Source organism: Brassica rapa, chromosome A09 (assembly GCF_000309985.2).
Source record: "Brassica rapa cultivar Chiifu-401-42 chromosome A09, CAAS_Brap_v3.01, whole genome shotgun sequence".
In the NCBI taxonomy this organism is placed as follows: Eukaryota; Viridiplantae; Streptophyta; class Magnoliopsida; order Brassicales; family Brassicaceae; genus Brassica; species Brassica rapa.
In genome coordinates this window covers 23,471,217-23,483,316 of record NC_024803.2, presented here as the reverse complement: position 1 = coordinate 23,483,316, position 12,100 = coordinate 23,471,217, and the positions used below count along the sequence as shown (strand labels likewise).

The 12,100-nt window shown below is 40.6% G+C and overlaps 1 protein-coding gene across 1 annotated transcript in view; it reads right to left on the bottom strand.

Moving 5' to 3' along the window:
* The window catches only part of LOC117128145, a 734,122-nt gene that overhangs the window by 404,496 nt on the left and 317,526 nt on the right, over window positions 1–12,100 (bottom strand). The window lies entirely within an intron of this gene.

The following is a 12,100-nucleotide window of genomic DNA, read 5'->3' as shown; positions in this document are numbered from 1 at the left end:
CTATTAAATCTAAAACCTAAATCTAAGCCTCTCGCCACTCCCTCCTGCTTTCATCGTCGCCTCTTGTTGTCGCCGCCATCTCCATCACAGAGCTCCGACGTTCCCGTACCTCCTCTTCCATAAGGCTCATATGCATTGTCCACCTTCATGCACCCAAAACAAACAAGAATCAATTTCAAAATACAGAGAGAGTGCGACAGAGAGTTCGAGAGAGAGAGGTAACCAGTGGTGGTGACGACCTCAGTGAAAACGGAGACCGACGAATATAGATCTGAGATGTGATGGTGGTGGTGGTGGTGACCAGCGGATGGGAGAGATGGCAGAGAAGGCGGAGTTTGGCTTCGAGGGGAAAGACATCCTCTACGTCGTGAGGGTGATGACGAGCGATGGTGGTGTTGGTGACGAGTGATAGTTTCAAAATTAGTGTGGTGGTGAAGCTTCATCAACGGTGGTTGGAGAGGCAGAGGGGTTTCTTAGAGGAAGAGGTGAGGAGCTCACCAGAGAGACGAAGATTGCAGAGGAACGGATATGAGAGGTGAAGAGATGAGACTGGAGAAGATTGTGAGAAGATTGATAATTTAGTTTGAGATTGTAATAAGCACACTCTCTTTCCTCTTTATTTTTTCTTTATTATACTCTGTTTTTTTGTTAATAAAATAGATATAAATTTGGTTCATAATTTCATTGTTGTTTATAAATTTAGTATACTTTGAGAATTTAAAGTTAAAAGTAAAATTGAAAAAATTTAGAGTTTACATTTAAAGTGTAGAGTTTAGACTAAAGGTTTGTGTTTATAGTTTAAGATTAAATCTCATCCAAGGATGTTAAAATTGTCTAAGTGAATGTAGATTAGCTAATTAGATTTTGAGAAATTAGGAGCTCTACCAACACACTTATGCGTAATTTGCGATATACCCATCTCATAGAAATGACCACTGTTTGGAAGTGTCTTTTTACCATGATACCCCTACTACATAAACATTTCATTAACCAATACAGATAGAAAAAAACTACTATTAAGATACGCAAAGATCTAACCCTCTGTCACACTATTATCTTTTGTATCTCTCCGTCAGAGCTTGCGTATCAGTTCACTGTATTAGAAACAATTTGAAGTTCCAAAATTTCACTTTACGGATTTCTCTCCCATATTCTTAAAAAAATTTCAAAAAGTTTTCGAACTCAGGCACAATATGGAGGAGAACGATGGAATGCAGAGAGCGCCATTTCTTCTGCCGGAAAGAATTTTTGCTGTTGCAGAAGAGCCCAGGTCACAGATTCTACAGATGTCGGGTAGTTTTTGGCGAATATCATTTGTTCAAGTGGGCTGATTGATGTGCCCCAGTCCGAGGATCAGTCCATGGATTCAGATCAGAACGAGGATCAGAACGTCCGGAACAACGCAACTGAGGTTCAGTCCATCGATCGGGCCGAACATACCGCTCTGGCCGTGTACCGTCTTGATCCGCACTCGTCCGGTTTGGAGCTTCAGCATAACCCACGACCAGATGGCCAAATCAACCGTACTGAAGCTCGCCTTTCCCGTCCTGTTCGACATGTTAAGTCCTTTGGTCAAGCCAGAAGTGAAGTTGTTCGAGTGGAATCCAAATCCGACCATGGACTCTCGCTCTTAAGCCGTCTTGGCCGAACCGGCGATCGTTCTGATGAACTGATCCGACACTTCGATCAGTTCATGAACTTTGATCAGCCAAATCTCTCTAAGGCAAGACTCTTGAGGCTGTCAGAAGACTTAGCCACCTTTTGGCCCGGAACAGTTTATGAAAGTCATCCGTCCGTACATGAAGAACGACCCGGCCGTGTACTTCTTCTCACCGCGGGACGTGCTATCAGTTACATCGAACCTGGACAAGAGTAGCCGAAGAGTTCAAATCGACCAGTCAACATTATTTTCTGTGCTTTGACTAGATCTGGTCTTATATCTATTTTCTATGTCTCTTTTTCACACATTCTACTTATTATCTTTGACTACAAGTTGTATAAGTATGTGAACACCTCATTGAGATGAAATAATCGATTTTCCTTATTCATTTTTGAGTGTTCTTTCTTTGTTCTTGATTAGAACATTCTTGTTCCCTTGGTGAGGTTATCTCCAAGTGACTCCCCTTTCTTTGAGCCGGACTTGTGTGTCAAATCAAGCGGCCATTGAGAGTTCTAGTAGTATCATTGGGACTTCCGCATCCCTTTGTGTCACTAAACAATCCATCAGTTCTCTATCTCTTCAGATCGAGTTCATATCATCAGAACCGGTTGAGTGTTCGTTCCTTAGGGTTAACCAAAATAAGGAAGGATCACTTTAGCTGGGTGTTGGATATGATCCGAGAAGGCAAACGGCACTTCTGGAACTGAGATGGATTGAAAGGATCGTCAAGAGATGCGGAATGGCTCTTGATATACCCACGATCTAAGGCTAACCACCTAAGAAAGAATGAAGTGTGCTGGCTAACCACCAAACGACACACAAAGATGATTGGCTGACCACCAAATCAACAAGCCGGTTCAAACCGATGAACTAGCTAAAGAACTCTCTCTCTCACTCAGAGAAGAAACGAAATAAACTCAAAAACATAGACTGATTTTATTCATAGAAGAGCTTACATATTTATACTACTTGTGGTCAAAGAAAGATTAAGAGTTTTTGTGGAAAACTAGAAACTTAGAAAACATAAACAAAGACTAAGATTTTTGACTAGAAATAAGTGTGTTGTTGAATGCCCCTTGATATGGCCACGACTTTGACTCCTTTTGTTGATATTTCTTGATGCAAATGGGCATAAGACCATCAGCAAAGGCCTGGTCGAATTTGGTGTAAAACCGACCCAAATTGAATTTGTTATGAATTTTTCCTTGGGCTGAAAAAAACTCATTTCGCCCAAAAACTAAACAAGCTCCTTCTTCAGTGTCACTTAGCTCATTCAGCTCCAAGCTAGTGTCACTTAGCTCACTCAGCTCATCCAGCTCAGATATGTAAGTGTCACTTCGATTCAGCTCGACCAACTCGCCCAAATAAGTGTCACTTCGTCCAGCTCGTCCAAAGTTAGCTTCTGGCTCGACCATGGTTGCTCATCCGATGGGGAAACCTTGGTTGGGTCGAGTTGTGCACCATCCTGGCCTGGGTCTACGATCCAGGGTACATCATTCCCTCTCTCTTCAAAAAGATTTGTCCTCAAATCTGTAATATTAAAAGGAAAAGGGTTATAAGCATAGGAATCATAATCTGAACATTGCTCACCTTGAGTTTGGTCCGGTTTTTGAATGGAAGAAGATCTTTTTTGGTTTGCTTGATGACCAAGAATTTTTTCTTCATCTAGCCTCTCCATTGGATCATATGTGAAGTCATCGAAAATTGGCAATGGATCTTTTTTTTCTGGCTCGGTTTCAACTTTGTCATTCTCCAAAGTCACCAACGGTTTTTGCTTTTGACACTTGTTAGCATAATGACCAATCCTATGGCATTTGAAGCACCTGGTAAAATGAGCTTTGCTTGTGGGTTTCACAGCTTTGCTTTTATCAGAAGAAAACACATTAGTTTTCAAATCAGAATTTGAAAGAGAAGAAGAATTACTTTGTTGTTTTGGTGCAGGAGAAGTATTGGTGTTTCCCTTCTTTTTGAGTTGTCGGATAGCATGAATTGCCTTATGCAACATCTGCTCCAACCTGACATAAGTCTGAAGCTCATTCTGATCAAACACATCACGGTTGCTTCTCTTGGTTTTGGCGAAGGGACGATCACCACTTCTGACCCACTTCTCATCATCATCGAACATGTTTTGTCTCTTCCTTTCATTTCTTTGCTTCTGCACAAAATCAAACCCGTTAGAAGCAAACTGTTTCTTATTTCCAAAAATCATTTTCTCTTTTTCTAACACGGTTTTAAAAGGAAAGTAAACGTCTTGTTGTGGTTTTGAATTCTTGAGAAGTCCAAACATCCTGAAAACACTTAACAAAAGAGTTAGCAAATAAAAATCCTCACACTCTCAAGTGTTTAGCTCAAGATTTTTAGGTGATCACTCAGAGTTCTTTCCACTGGTTCAAAGGATGATAGGCAGTCAAAATTCAGCAATCAAAACCCAAAACAAACTTTTGTGGGAAAAAGAAAAGAGAAAGAAAGATGAAGAGATTTTTGAAATGGATCCGCCTTAACTGTCCTAAGGCTGGGTTTCTCTTCAGCCAGCAGGGTTTCTCTTCCTCCACTCCCCCTGAATTTCTCTTCAGAAGGTGATTCAAGCCAAAACTTTTTTTTTTCTTTTTTATCGATTTTTTTTTTTTTTTATAATAGGCGATCACAAGGGAGTAAAGGAACAGCCCGGATCCAAGAAATAAGAAAAGAAAAACGTGGAGAGATGAGAAGATGAAAGATGAAAGAAAACAAACCAGCCAAAGTGGCTCTGATACCACTTGATAAATCTCTTGTCTTTCTATCTTGTCTCTTGGGTGTTTCACTTGGGATTCTCATTTTTGGGATATCTAGTTTGTTCTCTTAGAACTTTGAGGAAAACTCTCTTAAGTGACTCCCCTTTCTTTGAGCCGGACTTGTGTGTCAAATCAAGCGGCCATTGAGAGTTCTAGTAGTATCATTGGGACTTCCGCATCCCTTTGTGTCACTAAACAATCCATCAGTTCTCTATCTCTTCAGATCGAGTTCATATCATCAGAACCGGTTGAGTGTTCGTTCCTTAGGGTTCTTCAAGTGGTATCAGAGCCACTCTTCCGGTATCTCTTTTCATTCCATCTTTCTCACCTATCACTTTCTTCATAAAAAAAAAAAAAAAAAAAAAAAAAAAAAATTTCTTCTATCTATCTTTGAATCCGGGCCCCTCTTTACCATCCCTATATAAAAAAAAAAGAGAAAGATCTAATCAAAAAAAAAAAAGAGAAAAGAAAAGTTTTCAAAAGTTTTCGATTGTGGTTTGGTGGTAGAAGAGTAATCCTGCTGGCCGAGGAGAAATCCGGTCTTGGAGGTGGTTAATACGGATTCCCCTTGATAAATCTCTTGTCTTTCTATCTTGTCTCTTGGGTGTTTCACTTGGGATTCTCATTTTTGGGATATCTAGTTTGTTCTCTTAGAACTTTGAGGAAAACTCTCTTAAGTGACTCCCCTTTCTTTGAGCCGGACTTGTGTGTCAAATCAAGCGGCCATTGAGAGTTCTAGTAGTATCATTGGGACTTCCGCATCCCTTTGTGTCACTAAACAATCCATCAGTTCTCTATCTCTTCAGATCGAGTTCATATCATCAGAACCGGTTGAGTGTTCGTTCCTTAGGGTTCTTCACTGATGATGCACATCTTGAGAAGATAGAAGCGATGGCCGAGAAGCAGTCCGTAATGGAGCAAGATCTGATTAAAATCAAGGAACAACTTTTGGAAATCAAGAAAGACATTACGGAGTTAAAACTGGCTACGCAAAACCGTAGCAAGATATTTTTTTTCTTAACCGGAAGCGCAACTATTATCCGTCTAACAAAGTTGTCTGATTCCATTATCTTTTCTTACCGATTATTTGGAATTGTCAATTTATTAGCTGAGTTCTCTTTTGTTATAACTTGATACGCAATATGTTAGCAAGACATGTTCATTAATAACCGTATGCACAAATGTTACCCCTCTAACAAAGTTGTATGTGTTGTTTAGATTGTAGGGATATATAAGGGTTGGTGATTATAGGTATATAAGGGTTCAGGGATTTAGGGTTTACTGTTTACCCTCATATAAGGGATAAGAGTAAGAGATATAGGTTTTAGGGTTAAGGTTTTAGGGTTTATTGTTATATAAGGGTTTAAGGTTTACTGTTTAGAGTTATATAAGGGTTTACGGTTTACAATTATATAAGGGTTTAGGGTTTACAATTATATTAGGGTTTATGGTTTAAAGTTATATTAGGTGTGGGAACCGAAATTCGCACTGTCGATTTCCGTCTAAATTAGGAAACCAGGAAAACCCTAATTTCCCAGAGGTTCCGGATATCTGTTAATACCACACGCTAAGCAATCAGAACACGAGATAACAACGACAAAGTATAAAAATCGTAAAAAGAGAGCAAAGAGAAGTATTATTCTGAATTTGCGTATGAGCGTTTACAACAAGGTATAAGCCTGGGCTCGAGAGCTGTCGTCGAGATTCCTAGTTCTAGCAACCCTAAAACGGCTAAACCTAATTGAGTCGCAGCTCGAAATAACAAAAACGGAAAGTTGCCTAATTGCTCTAAGTGCTAAGTTTGCTCTGAAAAAGTCTCCACCATGCCTCTCGCCTTGGACTCGTTATATACTCGCTCCAAGGTCGGTTTACGCTTTTACTCTTCTGCCCTTAAGCCGTCATAGCATAAAATGGAAATATTCCATTTTTTTCCGATCTTCGTAATTATCTTCAAAATTTCGTATTTATCCGCAGAAACTTGATATTTATCCTTCCTTGCGCGCCAAGCGTAAACCTTCCTACGGTTTACAGGCTTTTGGTTAAGAAATTGTAGGATGGGCCTCGAGTCGTGTTTTAGCTCCCTTTGGGCCGTCTTCCGACTCGAAACGTTTATTGCGACTTCTTTCGGTAAAGAACAAACTTTCCGCGGTTTTTACCGCAAATTTTGATCGATGATTTAGAATGGCGGAAAACATGAACTAAGTTCGCTACAGTCTTTGGGAGATAGCATCAAAGGATAGATGAGAATGCATGGACTGGTGTCGTATCGACGTTTCGGAAGAGCTCGGTCGCTACGTAGCGACCGAGTGGGACGTGCACTCGGTCGCTACGTAGCGACCGAGTAGTGTGCATGCTTGGTCGCTGCGTAGCGAACATGCTTGGCTTGTCCGTGGTCCGATTTCCATACTCGAGCTCGTCCGTGGCTGGTTTTAGATACGTGTCCGTTGCCTTGGGTCAGCCGGTATTTGATTCAATCGAGATTTGAACACGATTTTACCGTGAGATTCTTTGTAAAGTTTTCTTTACGAAGATTACTTTTCGTAAATATTTATTTACGAAGATTACTTTTCGTAAAAACGTTCATGCCGATTTTTACGGACTTTCAGACATTGATTCCATCGTGACCAATTTTGACCCCAACGGTTAGCCCCCCAGCTCGTTAGAACCATGAGCTTCTAGCATGAGGTTCTAGCGAGTGGCTTGGCAAGTTAGGCAAGTTAGGTGAGTTAGGCGGAATTAATGGTTGAAAAGGTCTGTGGTAAGTGGTCTTCTTGCTCTTCTAAAAGTAGAATGCAATAAGATTGGGGCTGCGCCTTATGACGGCTGCCTACATACCCTTGTTGAAGGGATCAAGCCTTTCGTAGTTCATCTTGGAGTTAAGGTTCTTATGACTAGTTTTCCAGTGAGACCTTTATGGTCTAGTTTTTATGTAGCGGTTATAAGGCATGTTGCTGCCGATGGCATTTTGTATGGGATTAGAAGGAAGACTACGAGTTTTCATCTCGTAATCTAGCTCTGTGTGAACTGCTATATCTGTAATCTGTTTCGAGAGTTTTCCGCAGTGCAGAATTTTTGAAGATTCTCGAATATTGGCAAAGAGACAAATTTTGGGATCTCGTATCAGGGTGTTTGATACTATGCCTAGAGATGTCAAAGACCAGTGCGCTGGGTTTAGGTCAAGACCTAGGTTTACTCCTGGTTTTAGAGGGTGCGATGACTAATTCGACTTACGTATCCCGTTTTAGTTTCATCCTGATTCCATACCGATTTAAAGTCTGCGATAGATTCTCGGCTTATACGACTTGTATGGTTGGAACCGAGCATCTCTCCAAGGATAATTTTTAAGCCTCCTGGAAGTGCTGACCAAAAATTATGGGTTTCTTTTATAGCGCTATTATCCTTATGTCGGATGTACGAGAGTCATCTCTACGAGATGGCTAAGTCTTTTTAGGACGTTAAGAGTTTGTTGTGATCAGCAACAAACTTAATGGTAAAAATTACCATTTTGAGTCTTCGCGAAGAATATTTTTTGAGAAGATGTTAGTGCATATGACTGTCTGGTCTTCCATGAAGGTGTTTTTATCGAGGAAGGAAATTCCGTCGAAGAACTATTCTTCAGCGTCTGCGACGTCTCGCAATGCTGAAGATTTGTTATTCTTTCGTATGCCACGTTTCGTGCTTGAAATGTTCGCGGGTTTGGAGATACTTCGCGATGTTGCAAGGGTTTTGTCTTAGCCCTGCGTTTGAGAAACATTCTGGTTTGACTACGAATGTTTGCAGCCAAAATTGTAGTTCCTGTTTGGATGCTAATAGTTTTATTTGCGATCGAGGAATTATGACTGAGGTGTCGTGTAAATTTGTCCATGGGAACAAGCGTTTTCCTTCATAGTGCTTTGTGAAGTGTTGGCCTTCTGAGATCTATTTCGTGCATTTTTTTAAGGATGTTTCGTATAGCTCTAGGAGCTTTGTTACGAATTTTTCCTTACATGCCGCGTATTTTGGTTAAAACGTTGCGGGCTTAAAGTGAATTGTGGAGCGTATTGAACTTGGTCAATTTTCAAAAATTTTAGATTTTCCGTTAACCGTTTGGTTGTTAGGACTTAGTTTCGTTACGAAGAATTAATCATATGATTTCCGACTGTGGGCTATACGATAATTTATCATATCATATAACCGGTTTTACGAAGGCTGTAAATCAGTGATATGTATACATTTGTAAAAGTAGCGTTGTTTCTGCTGGTTTTACGAGGAACGTTTCTGCTGTGATTTTGATCTTAGGCGAAAGTTGCTTGGAGTTACTCATGGAGTGTTACCAAAGTTTATTTCAATACGATCTAGTCGCAGAAGTTTTTTCATAGGTTTTTTGAGAGGATTCTCATGACACATTCGTTTCTTGAACAAATTGGTCAACCAGAGGTGGATCTAGCTAACCATCGGGAGGAAAGTGCTCCTTTTAATGTGCACGATGCTACATCTATTCTCGAGTTTTCTTCGTCGCAAATGTTTTCGATGCTTTTCTGTGACTTGCTTGGTTCAACGGAAACTGAAAGAATTTCTTTGGTGATTTTCTCGTATCTCCATTTTAAACGAAACTGGCTTTCTAAAGCCGGAAAGGCCAATACTTTGGCTAATCGTCGAGTTTCAGTTTGATATTGGTACAGGTTTTCTATATGCATGATTGCGACAAAAAATGATGTATAGTCTTTGAGATTTATGTTCATGATCGTCTGGATATGTTGTTAGCGTTTAGACGAATATTAGATTGTTGTTTGCCTATTCTTGACGATTTGCAGAAGTTTTTGAAGTTTGGGAGTATACGAGTATAGTATACGTACCTACTCCCCCCCTTTTTTTTTACGAAAGAAAACGGTTGAACCGATACTTTGAAGGGTTGTGTACGTTTCTTCTTCTGAGGTTTGGAATGATCGATAATTCGGGACGATTTATAGACGACGCTTGGACTGTGATTTGGTTGTTTCCACGTTGACGTCTTGGAATATGTCGGTTCCGAGAAAATTGCCATAAACGAATCGGTTTTAAGACGACGTTCATGTCTCTAGTTTTTTTTCTCTTTAGGAAGCAAGTTTGATATGCTTGGCGATCGTTTCTTGATTTTCGGAGAGTTTAGATCGGTTTGCAAGATCTGGATGAACAATTATGGAACCATATATCCAGACAGGAAAAATCGCTTAAGACTTAGTTCGCTAGACTATCCTCCTAGGTTTTACGTTCCTAAGGTTCTATGGCAGCCTCAAAGTAATTTCCTACGAAAATTCCAAGTCTGATTTCAAAAATTTCAAGTCGGAAATACCTTAGTTCTCTCGAAGATGCAGTTTTGTCTCTTCTCAGTTTTGCTTGCTCATTTTCCTTTCCTTTCTCGTGTATATTCGACATTTCCGATATTGGTGTTTATCCTTTGAAACTTGATATTTATCTTCCGAACTTGACTGTTATCTTCTCCTTAGATACGATGTCAATCGTATAGTTGAGGCGGCTAAGGTGTTAAGTTAACTGTTGCCGTTTTATACGATTAATCTGAATCCATACGAGAAAACAAGTCTTTGCGGGTTTTTTTTGTCGTAAAGTTTCAATGGTAACTCCGACCGAAACAAGAGACGTTTCGATCGGGATTTGAAGGAGAACACAAAGCTGGAAGTCAGGGCGAGTAGGAGAAAGCGAAGGAGTTTAGACGAGTCTTACTTGTTTTTGTCGTAAAATCTCGACGGAAACTCCAATTGAGACGAAACGAAAAGCGTTTCGATCGGGATTCAAAAGAGAACACAAAGAAGGAGCTTTTTGAGGACTGACAGGTCGCAATGTAGCGATCTGGGGGTCTGAGAGGTCGCTACGTAGCGAGTGGAAGCAAGCCAAGAAGAGTCCTACTTGTTTTCGTCGTAAAATCTCAACGGAAACTCCGATTGAGACGAAACGAAAAACGTTTCGATGAGGATTCAAAAAAGAACCCAAAGGAGGACCTTTTGAGGCCTTACCGGTCGTTACGTAGCGAGTGAAGGTCTAACAAGTCGCTACGTAGCGAGTGGAAGCGAGCCAAGAAGAGTCCTACTTGTTTTCGTCGTAAAATCTCAACAAAAACTCTGATTGATACGTAACGAAAAGCGTTTCGATGAGGATTCAAAAGAGAACCCAACGGAGGACCTTTCTTAGGCCTTACGTAGCGACCGCGCACGCACATGCTGGTCGGTCGCTACGTAGCGACCGAGCAGTGTGCGTGCTCAGTCGCTACGTAGCGACCGAGCAGTGTGCGTGCTCGGTCGCTACGTAGCCACCGAGCTGTGTGCATGCTTGGTCGCTACGTAGCGACTGAGCAGTGTGCGTGCTCGGTCGCTACGTAGCGACCAAGCTGTGTAATCGATTTGTTGCGTTTCCTTTTTCCGTTATTAACCTAGAGCTTGGCTCGAGCTCGGTCCCTACGTAGCGACCGAGCTTGGCTCGAGCAGGACGGACGCTCGGTCGCTACGGACGCTCGTTCGCTACGTAGCGACCGAGCTTGGCTCGAACTCGGTCGCTACGTAGCGACCGAGCGCTCGGTTGTTACGTAGTGACCGAGCAGTGTGCATGCTTGGTCGCTGCGTAGCGATCGTGCTTGGCTTGTCCGTGGTCCGATTTCCATACTCAAGCTCGTCCGTGGCTGGTTTTAGATACGTGTCCGTTGCCTTGGGTCAGCCGGTATTTGATTCAATCGAGATTTGAACACGATTTTACCGCGAGATTCTTCGTAAAGATTTCTTTACGAAGATTACTTTTCGTAAAAACGTTCATGCCGATTTTTACGGACTTTCAGACATTGATTCCGTCGTGACCGATTTTGACCCCAACATTAGGGTTTAGGGTTTAGAGTTATATAAGGGTTAAGAGTTATATAAGAGTTAGGGTTTAGTGTTTAGGGTTTAGGGATTAGAATTATATAAGGGTTTAGGGTTTAGAGTTATATAAAGGTTTGGGGTTTAGAATTATAAAAGACAATCTTGATACCGATTAGGGTTTAGAGTTTTATTAGGGTTGAGGGTTTAGGGAAAAGGGTTTAGATTTTTATTAGGGTTGAGGGTTTACCGGAAAAGCTTCAATCTCGATCGTCGACTATGCTTCATAAGTTTCCAACCATTAATATTTACCGGCCAACTTTTAGACTTCATTTAAAAATGTTAACCATTCAACCAATATTCACAAACATATTTGTTTTGTATACATTTCCATACTTGTCCCGGAAAAACTTCATTATCAATTGTCGACTATGTTCCATAACTTTTTCTAGTCTAAATGTTTTTGTTTACGGCTTCGAAACTTCTTTACCATCCAACCATTAATATTAACCAACCAACTTTTAGAGTAGACTTCATTTAAAAATTTTAACCATTCAACTGATATTCACAAACATATTTGTTTTGTATACATTTACATACTTGTCCCGGAAAAGCTTCAATATCAATTGTCGACTATGTTTCATAACCTTTTCCAGTCTAAATATTTTTGTTTACGGCTTCAAAACTTCTTTACCATCCAACCATTAATATTAATCGGCCCACTTTTAGAGTAGACTTCATTTAAAAATGTTAACCATTCAACCGATATTCACAAACATATTTGTTTTGTATACATTTCCATACTTGTCCCGGAAAAGCTTCAATCTCATTTCTCGACTATGTTTCAT